The sequence below is a fragment of the Bubalus bubalis genome, chromosome 11, assembly GCF_019923935.1.
Source record: "Bubalus bubalis isolate 160015118507 breed Murrah chromosome 11, NDDB_SH_1, whole genome shotgun sequence".
Taxonomy (NCBI): Eukaryota; Metazoa; Chordata; class Mammalia; order Artiodactyla; family Bovidae; genus Bubalus; species Bubalus bubalis.
In genome coordinates this window covers 65,784,001-65,798,417 of record NC_059167.1, presented here as the reverse complement: position 1 = coordinate 65,798,417, position 14,417 = coordinate 65,784,001, and positions in this window count along the sequence as shown.

Sequence of the window (14,417 nt, the reverse complement as noted above, 5' to 3'; positions counted from 1 at the left end):
TTACTCAAGAAAGCAGCTTTGCTTAACCACAAAAGCAAGCAGGCTTGCTTAGGAACAAAACCAGGAGGCAGAAGCACAAGGCAGGCCCCCAAACAATAAAACAATGGTGGAATGAGACCTACATCCTGCCCAGTGAGCTCAGTAAGTTAATGACCTCTAGGACATGCTTTCTGTTCTGCATGCCTAAAATACAATAACTTGTGGACCTAGCTAGGAACAGGAAAGGGAGGGACAAGAAAACTCCCCTGCTCAACCTGGAGGAGCAGCTGATGATGAAAGTATGACATCTATTTAAGAATGAGGAATAAAATGGTGTTCTCTCCCTCCCCACTTTTCCTTTGAATGTGAAACTGTAGCCCACTCAGTTCACCAGGGCATCATCTCTCATCTGCTTGCCTGTAAGCCTTGTAAGGGTCCTATTCTAACATGGGCATGCATGCTTAGTCGTGTCTGACTCTCTGTGACCCCATGGACTGTAGCCCACCAAGCTCCTCTGTCCATGGGATTTCCCAGGCAAGAATCCTGGAGTGGGTCACCATTTCCTTCTCCAGGAGATGTTCCCGACCCAGGGATCGAAGCCGCATCTCTTATGTCTCCTGCATTGGCAAGCAGATTCTTTAACCACTGAGCAACCTGGGAAGCCCCTCTTCTAATAAGTTGTTCTTATCTATCACTTTGTCTCTCGCTGAATTTTTCTCTACTCTGAGACATAAAGGACTGTGGTACTAGAGTTCTTGGGAGCCCCCTAAAGGGCACCCAATGGTTTCACTAGGAGTTTAGAGGAATTTCTGTTAAAATTCAATGGTAAGCTTTGTAGTAAAGGTAAGAGACCAACCAGAAAACTCTTAGATTACGAATATTACAGAAAAAAGCTTTGTGAAGTACCTGTTAAACTATTCATTATGCACATGCTGACTTAAAGAATAGGCACAACATGGGAGTTTTGAGTTAAGTTTTATTGGGAGCAAAATGAGGACTAGAGCCCAGGAGACAGCATTCCAGACAGCTCTGAGAAATTGCTCTGAGGAGGCAAAGGGGGAGCTGGGACATATGGGAGTTCTGCAACAAAATGCAGGTGGCTAGGAACATCAAATGATTACTGTTAATTAAAGAAACCAGACTTATCAAGTTAAGAAATGTAGTGCTTTTCTATGTATGGGCAGAGCCTGGGCTCACCAAATCATTTTTTTGATATGCACCTCAGCTATCTGGGGCCAGTATCCTGTTTTTTCACATTCTGAGTTTCCTCAGGGTTCACGATACAGAGAGGCTGCAGTCTTATGACTGCTAGGTGGCAGATTTTCTTTTCTTCCTAAGTTCCTTCAATACTCACCAGCTCACCATCCCTGGTGGTTGCAATCCTTAATGACTGTGACATCCTTTTTTTAATGATATGGCAGAAAATATTACATTTGTCACATGACATGATGTGTTCTCCTGAAATATCATGAACTTAGTCCATCCTAAAGGAGATCAGTCCTGGGTGTTCATTGGAAGGACTGATGTTGAAGCTGAGACTCCAATACTTTGGCCACCTGATGCGAAGAGCTGAGTCATTTGAAAAGACCCTGATGCTGGGAAAGATTGAGGGCAGGAGGAGAAGGGGATGACAGAGGATGAGATGGCTGGATGGCATCACTGACTCGATGGACATGAGTCTGAGTGAACTCTGGGAGTTGGTGATGGACAGGGAGGCCTGGTGCGCTGCAGTCCATGGGGTCGCAAAGAGTCGGACACGACTGAGCGACTGAACTGAACTGACTGAGTCATTTTACTGTCAATTCATTATATAACTGAGCAATAATGATTTGTTTTTTCGAGGCAAGTGAAACTGAATTAATGTTAACCTATTGAAAGTAGATTGAAAATGTATTATTACAGAATCAGCCAGAAAAGAAAATTAATAATGGTTGCATGAAAAAGCAAAACATAATTTGAATGAGAAATAATTCTAAATTTGCATGAACCAGGTATAAACTCTAATGAAAAAGTAAAGGTAAAATGTTGAAAACTACAAAGAACAACTTATTTATTCAGATTTGGTCACAGATGAAGCAGTGCACAAAGTCACCAGCTGGTGAATGGCAGAGTTTAAGATTATACTCTGTAGACTGAAAGCCCTGCCTCCACCCCAGACTGGGCTCAGACCACCCTCGAGGGTCATTGGTGCCCTCCATGGGCAGGGCCAGTCCCACAGCAATCCTGAGACCACAGGAGTCCTGAGGAAATACAGCCCTCTGGAGAGTGAATTTACATCTACCTGAACTGATGCACGGAGAAGGCAATGGCAACCCACTCCAGTACTCTTGCCTGGAAAATCCCATGGATGGAGAAGCCTGGTGGGCTGCAGCCCATGGGGTCACTAAGAGTCGGACACGACTGAGCAACTTCTCTTTCACATTTCACTTTCATGCATTGGAGAAGAAAATGGCAACCCACTTCAGCGTTCTTGCCTGGAGAATCCCAGGGATGGCAGAGCCTGGTGGGCTGCCGTCTCTGGGGTCGCATAGAGTTGGACATGAGTGAAGCGACTTAGCAGCAGCAGCAGAACTGATGCAGGCCTCATCTGGAACCACTTGTGGGCATTTCAGAGGCAATAGGTTCTTGTGACCATTCATACGTGTTAGTAAAATCTACAAAAGTAAATGACATTAACTACAGCTGTGAAGAACACTGTCTTCCCACTCTTTTGTCTCCTCTGTCAGCATTGATGCAACAGTGGTATTTTTAGGATCTGACTAAGGAGAATTTAGGTTAGAGACACGTACATACGTTTCAGTTCAGTGGGACATAGCTATGTGGTTTCATGTATAGTGACGTTACTGTCAGCCATTCTGGTTTAGAAATAGTTTCCAAAATACTCCTACCACGCACTGTACCAGCTTGTCTGGCGTTGTGACACAGGTGCAAGGCAGAGGTTGTCCTGCAGCACAAGAATAGGATGGAGGGAAGGAAACAAGGTCTAAAACATGCAGACCAAAACTAGTCTGTGGAGAATTCACCCACTCAGAAATAGGAAGCCCTAAATGGAAGATACAGGTTTTGTTGAAACATGGTCAAAACAGAAGTTCTCTCCTGAAAGAGATGTTTTCATTCATGTATTAAATGCATTTTCCCCCCTTTATTTGATGGGGGTTTCAAGAAACAGGCATTATCCTACTCCTGTACCACAAGTAGCTAGCACATCTACAATAGTTGAGATATGGGAGAAATTTGACAGAGGCTGTAGCAGATTTTATTTTTCTAAAGATGGCTGCAGCAACGTCTCCTGTCCTCATGGTCTTCTGGAACCTTACCTCTCCCTTATCAAGAGGTGAAGGCAGGACTTCTCTGGTGGTCCAGTGGTTAAGAATCTGCCTTCAAAGGCAGGGGACACAGGTTCAATCCCTGGTCTGGGAAGATTCCACATGCTGCGGGGCAACTGCTGAGCCCGCCTGCTCATGCTCTGCAACGAGAAGCTACCACAATGAGACATCCTCGCACCACAACTAGAGAAAGCCTGCGAGCAGCAAGGAAGACCAAGCACAGTCAAAGAAAAAAAAAAAAGAGGTGGAGGCAGATTCCCCTTCTCTTGAATCTTTTGGGCTGGAGGCGCTTACTAATACATTTTGAGGAACTTGACCCTGCTTAATTCCGTGGTTAGATCATAAAAGACCATGCAGCTTCTCCTTGACAGCTGGCACGCTCCTGCTGAGAGCCACCATGACAGATGTCTGAGTCCCTGAGCTTCCGTGCTGTGAGGAAGACAGGGCACATGGAGAAGCCTAGTGTCCTTGTCCCCAGGTCCTCCCAGCCCAGGCATGGTGATGCATGAGCCTTCAGATGATTCCAGCTCAGCTATTGGATCATCCCCAGCCTGTGCTCTTTCTGAATTTTTGACTCATGAAATCTATGAACCTAATTAAGTGGCTGCTGTGTTATGTCACTAAGTTTGGGATGGTCTGTTCCTTAGCCGTAGTAACTAAATCAGAGCTTTTCTCAAATTTGCTAAAAATCCTCAAGTTTACATGGCATTGTCAATGAGCTGTGAACCAGAAAGAAAGTGAATAATTAACTATTGCTAACAATAATTTAAAAACAGAATTTTGTTCTACCAGGCTGGGGGAAGATTGCTTTCTATTTGCTCTAAAGAAAATGATTTTACAAAATTGTGGTTGAATAAAGAGGTTACCAAGGAGTATGAAACGAAACGATGAAGGAAAAGGTATAGAGGTTAATTCATAAAAATATTATGTTGGCTTCCAAATTTTTGTGATGTTTTGGCATTTGTCAACCTTACAATTTGTATTTTTTAAAATAACTTTAATTATTTGTTTATTTATTTTTGGCTGCACTGGGTCTTTGTTGCTGTGCAGGCTTTTCGCTAGTTGTGGCGAGTGGGAGCTGCTCTCTAGCTGGAGTACGTGAGCTTCTCATTCCAGTGGCTTCTCTTATTGCAGAGCACAAGCCCTAGGGTCCACGGGCTTCAGTAGTTGAGACACGTGGACTCAGTTGTTGCAGCTCTGAGGCTACAGAGGACAGGCTCAATAGTTGTGACGCACAGGATTTGTTGCTCCACGGCATGTGGTGTCTTCCCAGATCAGGGATTGAACCCATGTCTCCTGCATTGGCAGGTTAAATTCTTTACCACTGAGCCACAGGGAAGCCCTACAATTTGTATTTTGTGTGCTATTACTTTATCTAATTTTGTATCAACTTGTATAAACTTTAGGCTCCATAAAACATGGATCTAATCTGTGTGTCACATTGTTCAAAGCCCTTCATTTATATATTGTATTATTGATTCCTCAAATCCTATGAAGCAGGGATTATTATTATTATCCTCACATTACAAATGGGAAAACTGTGGCAGGAATTAGTTGAGGAACTGCCCCAGATCAACCCAGGTATCTAGCCCAGAAATAGTGCAGTTAACCACCACCGGCAAAATGGTCCCTCTGCAGCAAAAATGTAGGCAAGAGGGAGGACCAGAGAACCCCTGGGTCCAACCTTGCCTGAAGGAGTGAATGTAGCTCTGGTCTTCTCACTGGGTCTCATCCCGTCCCCATCTACCTCAACCCCAGGAAGGAAGGGTTCGGTCCCTCCCCCCTCCTTTACCTTTTCCCAGAATAGTACTCAATGACAATGTCGCAGAGGAAAGCAAGTACCTGACAGGGTGGAGGAGGTACCTCTCAGTCCGGGAAAAGCCCGGAAGCAGGTGGTGGGATAGGCAGCGAGGTGTTGAGTGGGCTGGGGATGACACAGACTTCACGGTTCAGCACTGATTACCATACCAAGATCAAGACACAGGCAGGTCTGTGCTCTTGCTTCACAACTGCTTATTCACTCCGCTGGCAAGAGAGAAAGGACCATTTCCTGTCTATGACTGCTGAAGACCAGGCAGGAGGGGATATCCGGCCCCTGTTTTCATTGCAGGATTATTGGAAAGGCTGAGCCTCTCTCCACCCAAGTGGTCCATTCATTCATCCAACAGATATTTACTGAGTGTCTTCCATGTCTCAGAGGGCCAGGGGAGTAAAACAGGCTTAATTCCCATCTGTGGAAGCTCTGTCTGATACAATCTGCCTTCCTCTCCCTGTCTCTCAGACAATAGAGCGTATCACTGACTTAGGACCCCGGATGTTACCCTGAAGTCCTGGAGTGCTAGAGCAGGTATCTAACCCAGAAAAGGGCCTCTGGAATTTCAAGATAAAGAGCCAACAATATCATTATAAACACGTATTATCTGGCTAATGAATTTTGTCTGGGGGCAGAGGTGACAGGTACATGAGTTTCAGGTAAGTTAAGAAATAGGAGCATGTCTCAAGACCTGTTTATGCACGTGGACCAACCTCCCTGAGGACACCTTTGTCTCCCCCAACCTGGCTTCCTCCGGCTCTAGGGCTCTCCCTGGCCCCCACTCTGCCCTCTTGGTCCTTTTCTCTCTGATTCCTTATATTCATAAAACTTCTACACATTGGAGATGTGTATGAACATTTAAAATTTATTATGTTTATAACTTTTATACTCTATCTCATCATTTAAAAAAAATCAAGCCTTTTATACAATTTCAAAACAGAAACCCCAACTAAACAGTGTTAAGCATGAATAAGACTTTTTAATGATTTTCATTTCTGTGGGTTAACTTATCTCAAAAAAAATCTTTCTGTAAACTGCAGTGGTGACGTCCTCCTTCACCACCAGATTTCACAGGAGAACCCCATTGGGACCCTGTGTTCAGAGTTTCAGGGATCCTGCTCTGTTACCAGGAGTCCGTGTGAAATATACACTTTTCTTTCCACACAGCATTGACTCATCTGAAATGTGTGTTTCCTATAAACTCACATATATGTTTCCTATAAACATATGTTTATGTTTCCTATAAACACCCAACAACTCACACCCCCCCTCCCCAGGAAAGGACCAGGAGGCAATGATCTGCCTTCTGGGGTTGGAGGAGTATGGGTTATACCTTTGTCAAACTGCCCTTCCTGCAGCTGAGAAAGCAGCACCCAAGGCTTCCCCCGAAGAGCCAGGGGGACTTCCCTCCTTCTGGGCTCCACAGAACGGCTACACGAGTGACTTGAGCTGGAGATGGGTGCTGGGTAGCCAGGCCAGGCCCTCATCACACTGCTTAGCAACAGCTGGGGTAGATTTCTTATCTCAGGGAACAGGGATTAAAATACATGCATAAATGTGCTTCTACTGTTTTGATAATAAAGGCTGGAGAAAGTGTGGGCAAAAGGGAACTCTCCCACTCTGTTGGAGGGAATCTAGGTTGGTGTAGCCACTTTGGAGAACAATATGGAGGCTAAAAAACTAGAAACAGAGTTACCATATGATCCAGCAATCCTACTCCTGGCATATATCCAGAGAAAAGCCTAATTTGAAAAGATAATGCACCCCAGTGTTCCCTGTAGCTCTATTTGTGATAGCTGAGACATGGAAGCAACCTAAATGTCCACTGACAGATGAATGGATAAAGATTGGGTACATATATATAATGGAATATTACTCAGCCATAATGACAGTTACTCTTGGCTTATTCTCATTCCTGCAATCTTGCAGCCCTTAAGAATTTTTTATGAAACTTAGATCAAAACTCTAAATTGAAAAGATTCATGGTTCCAATGTTAATTTACAATAGCCAAGACATGGAAGCAACCTAAGTGTCCATTGAGAGATGAATGGAGAAAGAAGGTATGATATATATACACAATGAAATACTACTCAGGCATAAAAGAGAGTTAAATAATGCCATTTGCAGTAACATGGGTGTAACTAGAGATTATCGGAATAAGTAAAGTCAGACAAAGAAAGACGAATATAATTCAATATTACTTATATGAGAAATCTAAGAAAATGATACAAAGGAATTTATTTACAAAATAGAAGCAGACTCACAGACTTAGGAAAAAACTCAAGGTTACCAAAGGGGAATGGTAGGAGGGAGGGATAAATCAGGAAGTTGGGACTAACATATATACACTTCTATATATAAAATAGATAACCAAAAAGGAGCTACTGTATAGTACAAGGAACTCTTCTCAATACTTGGTAATAACCTATAGGGGAAAAGAATCTGAAAAATAATAGATACATGTATATGTAAAGCTGAATCACTTTGCTATATACCTGAAACTTAGACAAAATTATAAATCAATGGTACTCCAATATAAAATTAAAAAAAAAATTTTTTTAAGCATTTCCCAAAGGAAATGAGTTTACCCAAAACTGAACCTAGAGTTGGTTTACAGTAACTGGTGATTTTCAATTCCTCTAGCCCTTGGCAACCTTCCCCTTACACAACACTCCAGAGGCTTGAAGACTGGAAAATAAGATATGAGCTATAAGATGAAAAGAAACCTAAAAGGCACTCCTGCGGAAAGATTCACAGAGAAGACATTCCTTACTTGGAAACTTGGAACATGGGTTGGTATTTATGATTATTGCAACACCAATTTACAGTATTTTGAGCTATTTAAAAATGGCACAAAAACATATTTATTGGTAAAGATGTTATTTCGGAGGTCATCCAGCAGCTGTGCTCAGCATTTTGGGCTGTCTGCAACCCCTCCCCATTTCCATGCCTACCTCCTCCCAGACCCTCTCACCACAGTCCCTCCTGAGTCTTCTTTAGGAGGCTCACTCAGATCAAAGGAAGCACCTATGAAAGAGCTGAGAATTCAGACCAGGCTCTCTCACACACATACACAGACACACTCTTTCACATACACCATTTGTTAATAGCTTCCAGAACAAGGAGTCCATGTTTGCATGGGGTGGCAGTTGTACACTGGCCCAAGTTCAGAGAGCCAACTGTGGATATTAGGGAGCGAACTGTGCACACCCACCAGCAGGCAGCCTCGCCAGCACGGATCCATCACCCTGCAACCTTCAGGAGGCTGAGCAGAGAAAGGAGCTGAGCTGTGGGGAGAGACAGGAGAGGCTGAAGAGTGAGGAGGAAGAGGAGACAAAAGGATGATGAATCAGAAAGTACTGCTACAGACATAATGTTGGATGAAAGAAGCCAGACACAGAAGAGTTCTCTGCATGATTCCTCTGTGTATGCCAGGATCTGGAAAAGAAAAAGCTGATTTATGGTGATGAAAGTTAACGTGTGGTTACCTTTGACTTGGTTATGTTCTCGGAGGGAAGCATAACAGACTCTTCAGAAGTGATGAAAATGTTCTATATCTAGATCCAGGTAGTAGTTACTCCAGATGTACACTTATGTAGATATTCACCCAGTGGTACATCTATGATCATGCAACGTACTATATAAGTTATACTCAATTAAAAGGTTTAAAAAACAGCTAAGACTTGACAACTGGGGGTGAGGGCAGAGAGCTAAGAAGTAAATTGATTGATAGTTCAAACCCCTAGAAAAGCTGTGTTACCTCTAAGGATAAAAGTGATTGGTTTGAAGCTGGCTGAAGAATCCTAGTTCCACAGATAATCTGCTCAATTCCAGCAAAAGATTACAGATTTACTCTCTAGAGAGGAGAAAGATTTAAGGACAACAGGCACATCTGGGGACAGGTAGATTGAGTGGGAGTCCATGTACTGAAATGCGAGTCACCAGTCCTAGACTTCTTTTCCCACTCAGCCCTAAGAATGCTGGCAGCCAGCCTTACAGCACCCCCTGTCAGCACCACTGCCACCACTGCCAGGCAAGAGAACAAAGGTTCCATTCCAGGCAAATGATCCAGTAAAAGAAAAACCTACAAATGCTACAGGTAAGGGTTGCACTATACAGCCCATCTGATCAACCTGTAGTGAAGCCACCACTCAACCAGCTCAGACTATACACATAAGGCTTCCAGAGATCTCTTTATTGCTTCACTCTTAAATGTGAACAAACAGCTGGGAATCACCAATATTTGAAGAGATTCTCCAACTTGTAACTAAAGATCATCAACTACAAACCAAAGATAGAGATTCAGAGGAAACAGATAATGCAGATAGCAGGAATAAAATTAAAAAAAAACACCTATGATTAATAAAGATGATGCATCTATATAAGAAAAAAATGGGATGCCAAAAAACAGAACACTCAGAAAATATAAAGAATTCCTGCAAGTTAAAAACTTGATGGCAGAAATAACTGAAATTAACAATGAGTCAATAAAATTAAAGAAATCCCCTTAGATGCAAAACTAAGCCAATGAAAATGGCAACTATTAACTCTAAAGAAAACTAGAACTTGAGAGAAAAAGAAATGTAATCATATACTACATAATCACAATAATGTAAATAATAAATATTGACTAAAAATTGTAACAATATTGGGAAATTGAGGGAAGGTAGGATAAAAGAACTGGGCCCTCATCTACCATTTATTTGTGGGTGCTCAGTCGTGCCCCACTCTTTGTGACCCCATGGACTGTAGTCCACTAGGCTCCTCTATCCATGGAATTTTCCAGGCAAGAATACTGAAGTGGGTTGCCATTTCCTTCTCCAGGGGATCTTCCTGGTCTTTCTTATGACCCAGGAAGTCACAAAAAAATCAAAAAATAATAATATAAGCATGTTGCTCAGGAATATGGAGATGAATACCTAAAGAAACAACTAAAAGAGTTCAAAGCAGTTGCCTGTTGAGTAGGTAGGAGTCGGGTAGGGAATTAATACTTTTTCATTATAAGTTCTTTAAAACTGTTGTTTTTTAAAACTAGGTACATTGATGACTTTGGCCAAAATAAAAAAGTTATATGAAAACATGGACACTTTGTCACTAATAATAAACCATTTAAAATACACATCACAACTTACTGCCACTCCCCAGTGCTTCAGGACCCACTGCTACCAACCATAGCTCAGAAGCCGTCATTCCTATTAGATGCTCAGTTCCAGGAGAGGCCACATGGGCAGGAGGTTTTTGTAGGTATAATAATATGTGGTTTTGAAACTTCCTGTCATCCAGGAGTATGCCCAACAGGTTTCTCAATAAAACAACACTTTGCTGGGCCCACTTTTCCCCAAAAAGAAACTTTTACCTCTTGGATTTCTTATTTCAGTAAGTAGCCACAATGTCCACTGAGTTGTCCAATGGATTAATCAGGACTTGTTTTCAGTTGCTGGTATGAGAAACCAAACTTAAACTCATTTAAGCAGAAGAGTAATTCATGGAGTCCCAGGAAGCCCATAGGAAGCCCTGGGAAAACCCTGATTTCCAGTTTGGCCTTCAACATTCATCATTGTGCAACTTGGACAAGATACTTAAATCACTTATAAAATGGGGGTAATAATAGTACTGTTTTGAATATGAAATAAGTTAACATTTTGAGTACTTTGGATAGTACCTGGTGCATAGCTAAGGCCCAGTAGATATTCACTATGACTATTTTAAGCTATTATGGAGGAATCACAACAAATCTGGGGGACAAATAAAAATATTCATCCTGGACATATTGTCATGTAATTGCAGAACACCAAAAATAAAGAATAAAAAATAAAAGCCCTCAGGGAAGAGAGATCAGTTGTCTATAAAGGACTGGCAATTAGGGGCTTGCTTTGCCAGCCAGTGCAGGAGATCCCTGATCTGGGATGATCCCACATGCTGCAGAGCAACTAAGCCTGTGCGCCACAACTTACTGAGCCTGTGCTCTAGAGCCTGGGACCCGCGACTACTGAGCCCACTCACCACAGCTACTGAAGCTCACAGGCCCCAGAGCCTGTGCTCTGCAACAAGGGAAGCCACCACAACGAGAAGCCCTTGCACAGCAACTAGAGAGTAGCCGCCAATCACCATAACTGGAGAAAAGTCCAAGCAGAAACAAAGACCCAGCACAGCCAAAAATGAAATAAATAAATAAAAATTTTTTTTAAATTGGCAATTAGGCAGGAATGGGCTTTTCAACAGCAGTAATAGAAGTCAGAGGGAAGTAAAATATCTTCAAACTGCTGAGAGAAAAAAACTGCCAAATGAGAATTTTAACTCTGCCAAACTATTATTTGAGACTCAGTATTAAATGAAGAACTTATCAGATCAAAAACAACTGAACCACCAGCAACAAAGCCCTTCTAAATATTTACTCCAGGAAGAAGGAAACAGAAAAAGGATGAAATGCAAGAAGCATTGATGAGAAAATAAGTTAGTAAACATATGATAAACCAAAATATTGACTATACAAATAATAATAATGATGATGACTAATGTAAGGAATACAAAAAAGTAAACCACAGCATATTGACAAGTGAAATAGGAAGATGTGACTGGAAGTAAAACTTTATGAGGAACTTAGTATTGTTCTGGAGGAGATTAAAGAAATTAACTTTAAACTTTGTGAATTTAAGTAAGCAGGTTGAAATTTGGGGGTACCTACAAAAAGAATTCTTGGCTCAGATGGTAAAGAATCCATGTGCAATGTGGGAGACCCGAGTTTAATCCCCTGGCTTAGGAAGATCCCTGGAGGAGAGCAGGCAACCCACTCCAGTATTCTTGTCTGGAGAATCCTCATAAACAGAGGAGCCTGGTAGGCTGCAATCCATGGTATCGCGAAGAGCTGGACATGACTGAGCAACTAAGAACAGCATAGCACAAAATAATAGACATAGAGACGTCAATTCTTTCCACAAATAATCTATACATTTAATCCCATTCCAAATGAAATCCCAGAAAAGGTTTCAATGAAATTTGACAAGCTGAATCTGAAATACATAGAGAAGGCGAAAAAACAATAATAGTCAAAGTAATTCTAAAGAAGATCAGGAATGAGATTTGCCATACCATAAATTAATTATAGCCAAGTGTTAGTGCAGGAGTAGATAAATGCAACAGAATATGGAGCCCAGAAGCAGATCCATACTGCTTTGGATAATATTTGGAAAATTATTAGGTGAGAAAAGTGGCAATGTAGATCAGAGGGGAGAGAACTGTTCCCTAAATTGTGCTGGGGAAAACATAATTTAGACCTTCTATTTAAAATTAAAGAGTTTGATATTTACAATATCAGAATAAAGAACATTTCCTAAACAAGAACAAAAGACACAAACCATAAAGGAAAACAATCATATACTCAATTATGTGTGTGTGCTAAGTTGCTTCAGTTGTGTCCGACTTTTTGGGTCCCTGAGGACTATAGCCCCCCAGGCTCCTCTGTCCATAGGATTCTCCAGGCAAGAATACTGGAGTGGGTTGCCATGCTCTCCTCCATCAGATCTTCCCAACCCAGGGATTGAATCCGTGTCTTTTATGTCTCCTGCATTGGCAGGCGGGTTCTTTGCTACTCACGCCACCTGGGAAGCCCATACTCAATTGTATTAAAATGAAATTAAAATACAAAACTTTTAAATAAAAGACACTTTCCAAAGTTGAAAAACCAAGCCACACACTGAGGGAAGGTATTTGCAACACATTTATCCAAAAAAAGTATTAGAATCAAAATATCTTCATGCATTTACAAATCAGTCACAAAAAAACAAAGAACTGAATAGAAAAAATGTTCAAATTTATAATCAGGCAAACCAGGATAGCAAGAAACTCACAAATAATATGTTCAACCTTACTAGTATTCAGGGCAATGCAAATTAAAATCACAGGAAGATATGACTTCATGCACATCAAATTTGTAAACACTCAAAAATTCTACAAGATTTTAAATGATGAAGCAAATTAAGCATTTTTCCTTCTCTTAGTTCTCCAAAAGCAACATTGGAAAATAATAGTAGAAACACAAACTCCACCTTTGATGAAAGTAAAAGATATTTGAATCCCAACCCACAAAATATGTGGAAGGACTGCCAAAAGCAGCAAAGATCAAGCCATAGAGGCAGGAAGAGGAGCAAGGATGCAGGTGATGCCTGAGCTCAGAAACAGTTCAGAGTGTACATAACAGGGTGTGAAACACACCCTGAATTGCAAAGCCAAAATAAGGAATGGTGTGCATGGGCTTGTGGCAGAAACTTCCCAGGAATTGGTTTCGTTATGAGAAATATAGGAGGTAGTGCTGATTAATATCCCAGAGACAAGCCCTTTGAACATGAAGCTGAGTATTCCAACACATGAGCTTGGCTGAGGAATGGCATTCATACACCCTTCCTAAGACATAAAGATGGTTCCTGCTGGGGTACGAAAGACCCAGGCCTCTCCTTAGCCTTGAGATCCACTTTCTGTAACAGTTTGTATCTGTATTAGGGTTTCCCAGGAAAAAAAGCAAAACAGAGCTAATAGGTTGTATATATATAAAGAGAATTATTATAAGGAATTGGCTCATGCAATTATGGAGGCTGGCAAGTCCACATTTGCAGAGTGGAGACCCAAGAAAGCCAGTGATGCTCATGAAGTCTGAGGCAGCCATCTGGAGAATTCCCTTTCACTTGTGGAAGCCAGTCTTTTTTGTTCTAGTCAGACCTTCAACCGATTGGATGAGGCCCACCCACATTATGAAGGGTAGGGCACCAATAGCATTCACTACAGTCCACATTCTGTACCACTCCGATCCACTTGCTTCCCATATTCAACTCACTCTATTCAGGAACATCGTTTACAGGATTCTGGTTGGACACAATTTCTGGGAACACAAGAGAAGAAATAACAGAATGACTACAGCTTGTGCTGCTACCACTATAGCCCCAAACCTGTAACGGATACCGTCACCTCTCCCTACACCACCACCCTAGCCCCGTCCTAGGCTCTCCTCCCCCTGAATCAGCACTTCCACTGGTCCAAGTGGCTCCCGTGGTGGGGTGTCCCAGACCCTCATTTCTGAGAGATCTGGAGTTCAGGTTACCATACTGTTAACAGACCATGGTTGCTATATTTTCCCATCTTACAGTTTAAAACTTTGTGTGAGAAAATCAAGGATCATCTGATGCCAAATATAGTCCTCCCGGCTCTCGTTCTAGAGCAGCTGCTCTAGCTCCTGATGATCAGAATCATCAGGATGGTAAGTAATTCCTTCCTTTGCCTGCTGGTCTACCAGCATAAGCAGCCCAAA